Source organism: Cherax quadricarinatus, chromosome 89 (assembly GCF_038502225.1).
Source record: "Cherax quadricarinatus isolate ZL_2023a chromosome 89, ASM3850222v1, whole genome shotgun sequence".
In the NCBI taxonomy this organism is placed as follows: domain Eukaryota; kingdom Metazoa; phylum Arthropoda; class Malacostraca; order Decapoda; family Parastacidae; genus Cherax; species Cherax quadricarinatus.
Genome location: NC_091380.1, coordinates 15747318 through 15757156, shown reverse-complemented (window position 1 = coordinate 15757156; position 9839 = coordinate 15747318). Strand labels below are relative to the sequence as shown.

The window sequence follows — 9839 nt, the reverse complement described above, 5'->3', positions numbered from 1 at the left end:
CTTACCAATCATGCTGGTGCACCATCTGTTGTAACCTTACCAATCATGCTGGTGCACCATCTGTTGTAACCTTACCAATCATGCTGGTGCACCATCTGTTGTAACCTTACCAATCATGCTGGTGCACCATCTGTTGTAACCTTACCAATCATGCTGGTGCACCATCTGTTGTAACCTTACCAATCATGCTGGTGCACCATCTGTTGTAACCTTACCAATCATGCTGGTGCACCATCTGTTGTAACCTAACCAATCATGCTGGTGCACCATCTGTTGTAACCTTACCAATCATGCTGGTGCACCATCTGTTGTAACCTTACCAATCATGCTGGTGCACCATCTGTTGTAACCTTACCAATCATGCTGGTGCACCATCTGTTGTAACCTTACCAATCATGCTGGTGCACCATCTGTTGTAACCTTACCAATCATGCTGTTGTAACCTTACCAATCATGTTGGTACCATCCCTTACCAATCATGCTGGTGCACCATCTGTTGTAACCTTACCAATCATGCTGGTGCACCATCTGTTGTAACCTTACCAATCATGCTGGTGCACCATCTGTTGTAACCTTACCAATCATGCTGGTGCACCATCTGTTGTAACCTTACCAATCATGCTGGTGCACCATCTGTTGTAACCTTACCAATCATGCTGGTGCACCATCTGTTGTAACCTTACCAATCATGCTGGTGCACCATCTGTTGTAACCTTACCAATCATGCTGGTGCACCATCTGTTGTAACCTTACAATCATGCTGGTGCACCATCTGTTGTAACCTTACCAATCATGCTGGTGCACCATCTGTTGTAACCTTACCAATCATGCTGGTGCACCATCTGTTGTAACCTTACCAATCATGCTGGTGCACCATCTGTTGTAACCTTACCAATCATGCTGGTGCACCATCTGTTGTAACCTTACCAATCATGCTGGTGCACCATCTGTTGTAACCTTACCAATCATGCTGGTGCACCATCTGTTGTAACCTTACCAATCATGCTGGTGCACCATCTGTTGTAACCTTACCAATCATGCTGGTGCACCATCTGTTGTAACCTTACCAATCATGCTGGTGCACCATCTGTTGTAACCTTACCAATCATGCTGGTGCACCATCTGTTGTAACCTTACCAATCATGCTGGTGCACCATCTGTTGTAACCTTACCAATCATGCTGGTGCACCATCTGTTGTAACCTTACCAATCATGCTGGTGCACCATCTGTTGTAACCTTACCAATCATGCTGGTGCACCATCTGTTGTAACCTTACCAATCATGCTGGTGCACCATCTGTTGTAACCTTACCAATCATGCTGGTGCACCATCTGTTGTAACCTTACCAATCATGCTGGTGCACCATCTGTTGTAACCTAACCAATCATGCTGGTGCACCATTTGTTGTAACCTTACCAATCATGTTGGTGCACCATCTGTTGTAACCTAACCAATCATGCTGGTGCACCATCTGTTGTAACCTTACAATCATGCTGGTGCACCATCTGTTGTAACCTTACCAATCATGCTGGTGCACCATCTGTTGTAACCTTACCAATCATGCTGGTGCACCATCTGTTGTAACCTTACCAATCATGCTGGTGCACCATCTGTTGTAACCTTACCAATCATGCTGGTGCACCATCTGTTGTAACCTTACAATCATGCTGGTGCACCATCTGTTGTAACCTTACCAATCATGCTGGTGCACCATCTGTTGTAACCTTACCAATCATGCTGGTGCACCATCTGTTGTAACCTAACCAATCATGCTGGTGCACCATCTGTTGTAACCTTACCAATCATGCTGGTGCACCATCTGTTGTAACCTTACCAATCATGCTGGTGCACCATCTGTTGTAACCTTACCAATCATGCTGGTGCACCATCTGTTGTAACCTTACCAATCATGCTGGTGCACCATCTGTTGTAACCTTACCAATCATGCTGGTGCACCATCTGTTGTAACCTTACCAATCATGCTGGTGCACCATCTGTTGTAACCTTACCAATCATGCTGGTGCACCATCTGTTGTAACCTTACCAATCATGCTGGTGCACCATCTGTTGTAACCTAACCAATCATGCTGGTGCACCATTTGTTGTAACCTTACCAATCATGCTGGTGCACCATCTGTTGTAACCTAACCAATCATGCTGGTGCACCATCTGTTGTAACCTTACAATCATGCTGGTGCACCATCTGTTGTAACCTTACCAATCATGCTGGTGCACCATCTGTTGTAACCTTACCAATCATGCTGGTGCACCATCTGTTGTAACCTTACCAATCATGCTGGTGCACCATCTGTTGTAACCTTACCAATCATGCTGGTGCACCATCTGTTGTAACCTTACCAATCATGCTGGTGCACCATCTGTTGTAACCTTACCAATCATGCTGGTGCACCATCTGTTGTAACCTTACCAATCATGCTGGTGCACCATCTGTTGTAACCTTACCAATCATGCTGGTGCACCATCTGTTGTAACCTTACCAATCATGCTGGTGCACCATCTGTTGTAACCTTACCAATCATGCTGGTGCACCATCTGTTGTAACCTTACCAATCATGCTGGTGCACCATCTGTTGTAACCTTACCAATCATGCTGGTGCACCATCTGTTGTAACCTTACCAATCATGCTGGTGCACCATCTGTTGTAACCTTACCAATCATGCTGGTGCACCATGTGTTGTAACCTTACCAATCATGCTGGTGCACCATCTGTTGTAACCTTACCAATCATGCTGGTGCACCATCTGTTGTAACCTTACCAATCATGCTGGTGCACCATCTGTTGTAACCTTACCAATCATGCTGGTGCACCATCTGTTGTAACCTTACCAATCATTCTGGTGCACCTTCTGTTGTAACCTTACCAATCATGCTGGTGCACCATCTGTAACCTTACCAATCATGCTGGTGCACCATCTGTTGTAACCTAACCAATCATGCTGGTGCACCATCTGTTTTAACCTTCTGTTGTAACCTTACCAATCATGCTGGTGCACCATCTGTTGTAACCTTACCAATCATGCTGGTGCACCATCTGTTGTAACCTTACCAATCATGCTGGTGCACCATTTGTTGTAACCTTACCAATCATGCTGGTGCACCTTCTGTTGTAACCTTACCAATCATGCTGGTGCACCATCTGTTGTAACCTTACCAATCATGCTGGTGCACCATATGTTGTAACCCTACCAATCATGCTGGTGCACCATCTGTTGTAACCTTACCAATCATGCTGGTGCACCATCTGTTGTAACCTTACCAATCATGCTGGTGCACCATCTGTTGTAGCCTTACCAATCATGCTGGTGCACCATCTGTTGTAACCTAACCAATCATGCTGGTGCACCATCTGTTGTAACCTTACCAATCATGCTGGTGCACCATCTGTTGTAACCTTACCAATCATGCTGGTGCACCATCTGTTGTAACCTTACCAATCATGCTGGTGCACCATCTGTTGTAACCTTACCAATCATGCTGGTGCACCATCTGTTGTAACCTTACCAATCATGCTGGTGCACCATCTGTTGTAACCTTACCAATCATGCTGGTGCACCATCTGTTGTAACCTTACCAATCATGCTGGTGCACCATCTGTTGTAACCTTACCAATCATGCTGGTGCACCATCTGTTGTAACCTTACCAATCATGCTGGTGCACCATCTGTTGTAACCTTACCAATCATGCTGGTGCACCATCTGTTGTAACCTTACCAATCATGCTGGTGCACCATCTGTTGTAACCTTACCAATCATGCTGGTGCACCATCTGTTGTAACCTTACCAATCATGCTGGTGCACCATCTGTTGTAACCTTACCAGTCATGCTGGTGCACCATCTGTTGTAACCTTACCAATCATGCTGGTGCACCATCTGTTGTAACCTTACCAACCATGCTGGTGCACCATCTGTTGTAACCTTACCAATCATGCTGGTGCACCATCTGTTGTAACCTTACCAATCATGCTGGTGCACCATCTGTTGTAACCTTACCAATCATGCTGGTGCACCATCTGTTGTAACCTTACCAATCATGCTGGTGCACCATCTGTTGTAACCTTACCAATCATGCTGGTGCACCATCTGTTGTAACCTTACCAATCATGCTGGTGCACCATCTGTTGTAACCTTACCAATCATGCTGGTGCACCATCTGTTGTAACCTTACCAATCATGCTGGTGCACCATCTGTTGTAACCTTACCAATCATGCTGGTGCACCATCTGTTGTAACCTTACCAATCATGCTGGTGCACCATCTGTTGTAACCTTACCAATCATGCTGGTGCACCATCTGTTGTAACCTTACCAATCATGCTGGTGCACCATCTGTTGTAACCTTACCAATCATGCTGGTGCACCATCTGTTGTAACCTTACCAATCATGCTGGTGCACCATCTGTTGTAACCTTACCAATCATGCTGGTGCACCATCTGTTGTAACCTTACCAATCATGCTGGTGCACCATCTGTTGTAACCTTACCAATCATGCTGGTGCACCATCTGTTGTAACCTTACCAATCATGCTGGTGCACCATCTGTTGTAACCTTACCAATCATGCTGGTGCACCATCTGTTGTAACCTTACCAATCATGCTGGTGCACCATCTGTTGTAACCTTACCAATCATGCTGGTGCACCATCTGTTGTAACCTTACCAATCATGCTGGTGCACCATCTGTTGTAACCTTACCAATCATGCTGGTGCACCATCTGTTGTAACCTTACCAATCATGCTGGTGCACCATCTGTTGTAACCTTACCAATCATGCTGGTGCACCATCTGTTGTAACCTTACCAATCATGCTGGTGCACCATCTGTTGTAACCTTACCAATCATGCTGGTGCACCATCTGTTGTAACCTTACCAATCATGCTGGTGCACCATCTGTTGTAACCTTACCAATCATGCTGGTGCACCATCTGTTGTAACCTTACCAATCATGCTGGTGCACCATCTGTTGTAACCTTACCAATCATGCTGGTGCACCATCTGTTGTAACCTTACCAATCATGCTGGTGCACCATCTGTTGTAACCTTACCAATCATGCTGGTGCACCATCTGTTGTAACCTTACCAATCATGCTGGTGCACCATCTGTTGTAACCTTACCAATCATGCTGGTGCACCATCTGTTGTAACCTTACCAATCATGCTGGTGCACCATCTGTTGTAACCTTACCAATCATGCTGGTGCACCATCTGTTGTAACCTTACCAATCATGCTGGTGCACCATCTGTTGTAACCTTACCAATCATGCTGGTGCACCATCTGTTGTAACCTTACCAATCATGCTGGTGCACCATCTGTTGTAACCTTACCAATCATGCTGGTGCACCATCTGTTGTAACCTTACCAATCATGCTGGTGCACCATCTGTTGTAACCTTACCAATCATGCTGGTGCACCATCTGTTGTAACCTTACCAATCATGCTGGTGCACCATCTGTTGTAACCTTACCAATCATGCTGGTGCACCATCTGTTGTAACCTTACCAATCATGCTGGTGCACCATCTGTTGTAACCTTACCAATCATGCTGGTGCACCATCTGTTGTAACCTTACCAATCATGCTGGTGCACCATCTGTTGTAACCTTACCAATCATGCTGGTGCACCATCTGTTGTAACCTTACCAATCATGCTGGTGCACCATCTGTTGTAACCTTACCAATCATGCTGGTGCACCATCTGTTGTAACCTTACCAATCATGCTGGTGCACCATCTGTTGTAACCTTACCAATCATGCTGGTGCACCATCTGTTGTAACCTTACCAATCATGCTGGTGCACCATCTGTTGTAACCTTACCAATCATGCTGGTGCACCATCTGTTGTAACCTTACCAATCATGCTGGTGCACCATCTGTTGTAACCTTACCAATCATGCTGGTGCACCATCTGTTGTAACCTTACCAATCATGCTGGTGCACCATCTGTTGTAACCTTACCAATCATGCTGGTGCACCATCTGTTGTAACCTTACCAATCATGCTGGTGCACCATCTGTTGTAACCTTACCAATCATGCTGGTGCACCATCTGTTGTAACCTTACCAATCATGCTGGTGCACCATCTGTTGTAACCTTACCAATCATGCTGGTGCACCATCTGTTGTAACCTTACCAATCATGCTGGTGCACCATCTGTTGTAACCTTACCAATCATGCTGGTGCACCATCTGTTGTAACCTTACCAATCATGCTGGTGCACCATCTGTTGTAACCTTACCAATCATGCTGGTGCACCATCTGTTGTAACCTTACCAATCATGCTGGTGCACCATCTGTTGTAACCTTACCAATCATGCTGGTGCACCATCTGTTGTAACCTTACCAATCATGCTGGTGCACCATCTGTTGTAACCTTACCAATCATGCTGGTGCACCATCTGTTGTAACCTTACCAATCATGCTGGTGCACCATCTGTTGTAACCTTACCAATCATGCTGGTGCACCATCTGTTGTAACCTTACCAATCATGCTGGTGCACCATCTGTTGTAACCTTACCAATCATGCTGGTGCACCATCTGTTGTAACCTTACCAATCATGCTGGTGCACCATCTGTTGTAACCTTACCAATCATGCTGGTGCACCATCTGTTGTAACCTTACCAATCATGCTGGTGCACCATCTGTTGTAACCTTACCAATCATGCTGGTGCACCATCTGTTGTAACCTTACCAATCATGCTGGTGCACCATCTGTTGTAACCTTACCAATCATGCTGGTGCACCATCTGTTGTAACCTTACCAATCATGCTGGTGCACCATCTGTTGTAACCTTACCAATCATGCTGGTGCACCATCTGTTGTAACCTTACCAATCATGCTGGTGCACCATCTGTTGTAACCTTACCAATCATGCTGGTGCACCATCTGTTGTAACCTTACCAATCATGCTGGTGCACCATCTGTTGTAACCTTACCAATCATGCTGGTGCACCATCTGTTGTAACCTTACCAATCATGCTGGTGCACCATCTGTTGTAACCTTACCAATCATGCTGGTGCACCATCTGTTGTAACCTTACCAATCATGCTGGTGCACCATCTGTTGTAACCTTACCAATCATGCTGGTGCACCATCTGTTGTAACCTTACCAATCATGCTGGGTGCACCATCTGTTGTAACCTTACCAATCATGCTGGTGCACCATCTGTTGTAACCTTACCAATCATGCTGGTGCACCATCTGTTGTAACCTTACCAATCATGCTGGTGCACCATCTGTTGTAACCTTACCAATCATGCTGGTGCACCATCTGTTGTAACCTTACCAATCATGCTGGTGCACCATCTGTTGTAACCTTACCAATCATGCTGGTGCACCTTCTGTTGTAACCTTACCAATCATGCTGGTGCACCATCTGTTGTAACCTTACCAATCATGCTGGTGCACCATCTGTTGTAACCTTACCAATCATGCTGGTGCACCATCTGTTGTAACCTTACCAATCATGCTGGTGCACCATCTGTTGTAACCTTACCAATCATGCTGGTGCACCATCTGTTGTAGCCTTGCCAATCATGCTGGTGCACCATCTGTTGTAGCCTTACCAATCATGCTGGTGCACCATCTGTTGTAACCTTACCAATCATGCTGGTGCACCATCTGTTGTAACCTTACCAATCATGCTGGTGCACCATCTGTTGTAACCTTACCAATCATGCTGGTGCACCATCTGTTGTAACCTTACCAATCATGCTGGTGCACCATCTGTTGTAACCTTACCAATCATGCTGGTGCACCATCTGTTGCAACCTTACCAATCATGCTGGTGCACCATCTGTTGTAACCTTACCAATCATGCTGGTGCACCATCTGTTGTAACCTTACCAATCATGCTGGTGCACCATCTGTTGTAACCTTACCAATCATGCTGGTGCACCATCTGTTGTAACCTTACCAATCATGCTGGTGCACCATCTGTTGTAACCTTACCAATCATGCTGGTGCACCATCTGTTGTAACCTTACCAATCATGCTGGTGCACCATCTGTTGTAACCTTACCAATCATGCTGGTGCACCATCTGTTGTAACCTTACCAATCATGCTGGTGCACCATCTGTTGTAACCTTACCAATCATGCTGGTGCACCATCTGTTGTAACCTAACCAATCATGCTGGTGCACCATCTGTTGTAACCTTACCAATCATGATTGTGCACCATCTGTTGTAACCTTACCAATCATGCTGGTGCACCATCTGTTGTAACCTTACCAATCATGCTGGTGCACCATCTGTTGTAACCTTACCAATCATGCTGGTGCACCATCTGTTGTAACCTTACCAATCATGCTGGTGCACCATCTGTTGTAACCTTACCAATCATGCTGGTGCACCATCTGTTGTAACCTTACCAATCATGCTGGTGCACCATCTGTTGTAACCTTACCAATCATGCTGGTGCACCATCTGTTGTAACCTAACCAATCATGCTGGTGCACCATTTGTTGTAACCTTACCAATCATGCTGGTGCACCATCTGTTGTAACCTTACCAATCATGCTGGTGCACCATCTGTTGTAACCTTACAATCATGCTGGTGCACCATCTGTTGTAACCTTACCAATCATGCTGGTGCACCATCTGTTGTAACCTTACCAATCATGCAGGTGCACCATCTGTTGTAACCTAACCAATCATGCTGGTGCACCATCTGTTGTAACCTTACAATCATGCTGGTGCACCATCTGTTGTAACCTTACCAATCATGCTGGTGCACCATCTGTTGTAACCTTACCAATCATGCTGGTGCACCATCTGTTGTAACCTTACCAATCATGCTGGTGCACCATCTGTTGTAACCTTACCAATCATGCTGGTGCACCATCTGTTGTAACCTTACCAATCATGCTGGTGCACCATCTGTTGTAACCTTACAATCATGCTGGTGCACCATCTGTTGTAACCTTACCAATCATGCTGGTGCACCATCTGTTGTAACCTTACCAATCATGCTGGTGCACCATCTGTTGTAACCTTACCAATCATGCTGGTGCACCATCTGTTGTAACCTTACCAATCATGCTGGTGCACCATCTGTTGTAACCTTACCAATCATGCTGGTGCACCATCTGTTGTAACCTTACCAATCATGCTGGTGCACCATCTGTTGTAACCTTACCAATCATGCTGGTGCACCATCTGTTGTAACCTTACCAATCATGCTGGTGCACCATCTGTTGTAACCTTACCAATCATGCTGGTGCACCATCTGTTGTAACCTTACCAATCATGCTGGTGCACCATCTGTTGTAACCTTACCAATCATGCTGGTGCACCATCTGTTGTAACCTTACCAATCATGCTGGTGCACCATCTGTTGTAACCTTACCAATCATGCTGGTGCACCATCTGTTGTAACCTTACCAATCATGCTGGTGCACCATCTGTTGTAACCTTACCAATCATGCTGGTGCACCATCTGTTGTAACCTTACCAATCATGCTGGTGCACCATCTGTTGTAACCTTACAGTCATGCTGGTGCACCATCTGTTGTAACCGAACCAATCATGCTGGTGCACCATCTGTTGTAACCTTACAATCATGCTGGTGCACCATCTGTTGTAACCTTACAATCATGCTGGTGCACCATCTGTTGTAACCTTACAATCATGCTGGGTGCACCATCTGTTGTAACCTTACCAATCATGCTGGTGCACCATCTGTTGTAACCTTACCAATCATGCTGGTGCACCATCTGTTGTAACCTTACCAATCATGCTGGTGCACCATCTGTTGTAACCTTACCAATCATGCTGGTGCACCATCTGTTGTAACCTTACCAATCATGCTGGTGCACCAT

At 45.6% G+C, this 9839-nt stretch overlaps 2 long non-coding RNA genes across 5 annotated transcripts; both read right to left on the bottom strand.

The window, feature by feature from the left end:
• Positions 1 to 643: 643 nt before the first annotated feature.
• LOC138855312 (uncharacterized) lies at positions 644 to 2324 on the bottom strand. 3 transcript variants are annotated; one of them, XR_011394531.1, is made up of 3 exons: positions 2181 to 2324; positions 1483 to 1690; positions 644 to 817 (listed from the first exon to the last, which is right to left on the bottom strand). It is a non-coding gene; the product is annotated as an uncharacterized lncRNA (long non-coding RNA). The 3 variants fall into 3 exon arrangements; XR_011394532.1 differs by having other exon boundaries at positions 655 to 782; positions 1483 to 1725; XR_011394530.1 differs by having other exon boundaries at positions 655 to 782.
• A 6043-nt stretch (positions 2325 to 8367) lies between these two features.
• Positions 8368 to 9610, bottom strand: LOC138855311 (uncharacterized). Of its 2 annotated transcripts, none has more exons than XR_011394528.1 (3): positions 9572 to 9610; positions 8700 to 8977; positions 8368 to 8629 (listed from the first exon to the last, which is right to left on the bottom strand). It is a non-coding gene; the product is annotated as an uncharacterized lncRNA (long non-coding RNA). The 2 variants fall into 2 exon arrangements; XR_011394529.1 differs by having other exon boundaries at positions 8368 to 8594.
• Positions 9611 to 9839: the final 229 nt, after the last annotated feature.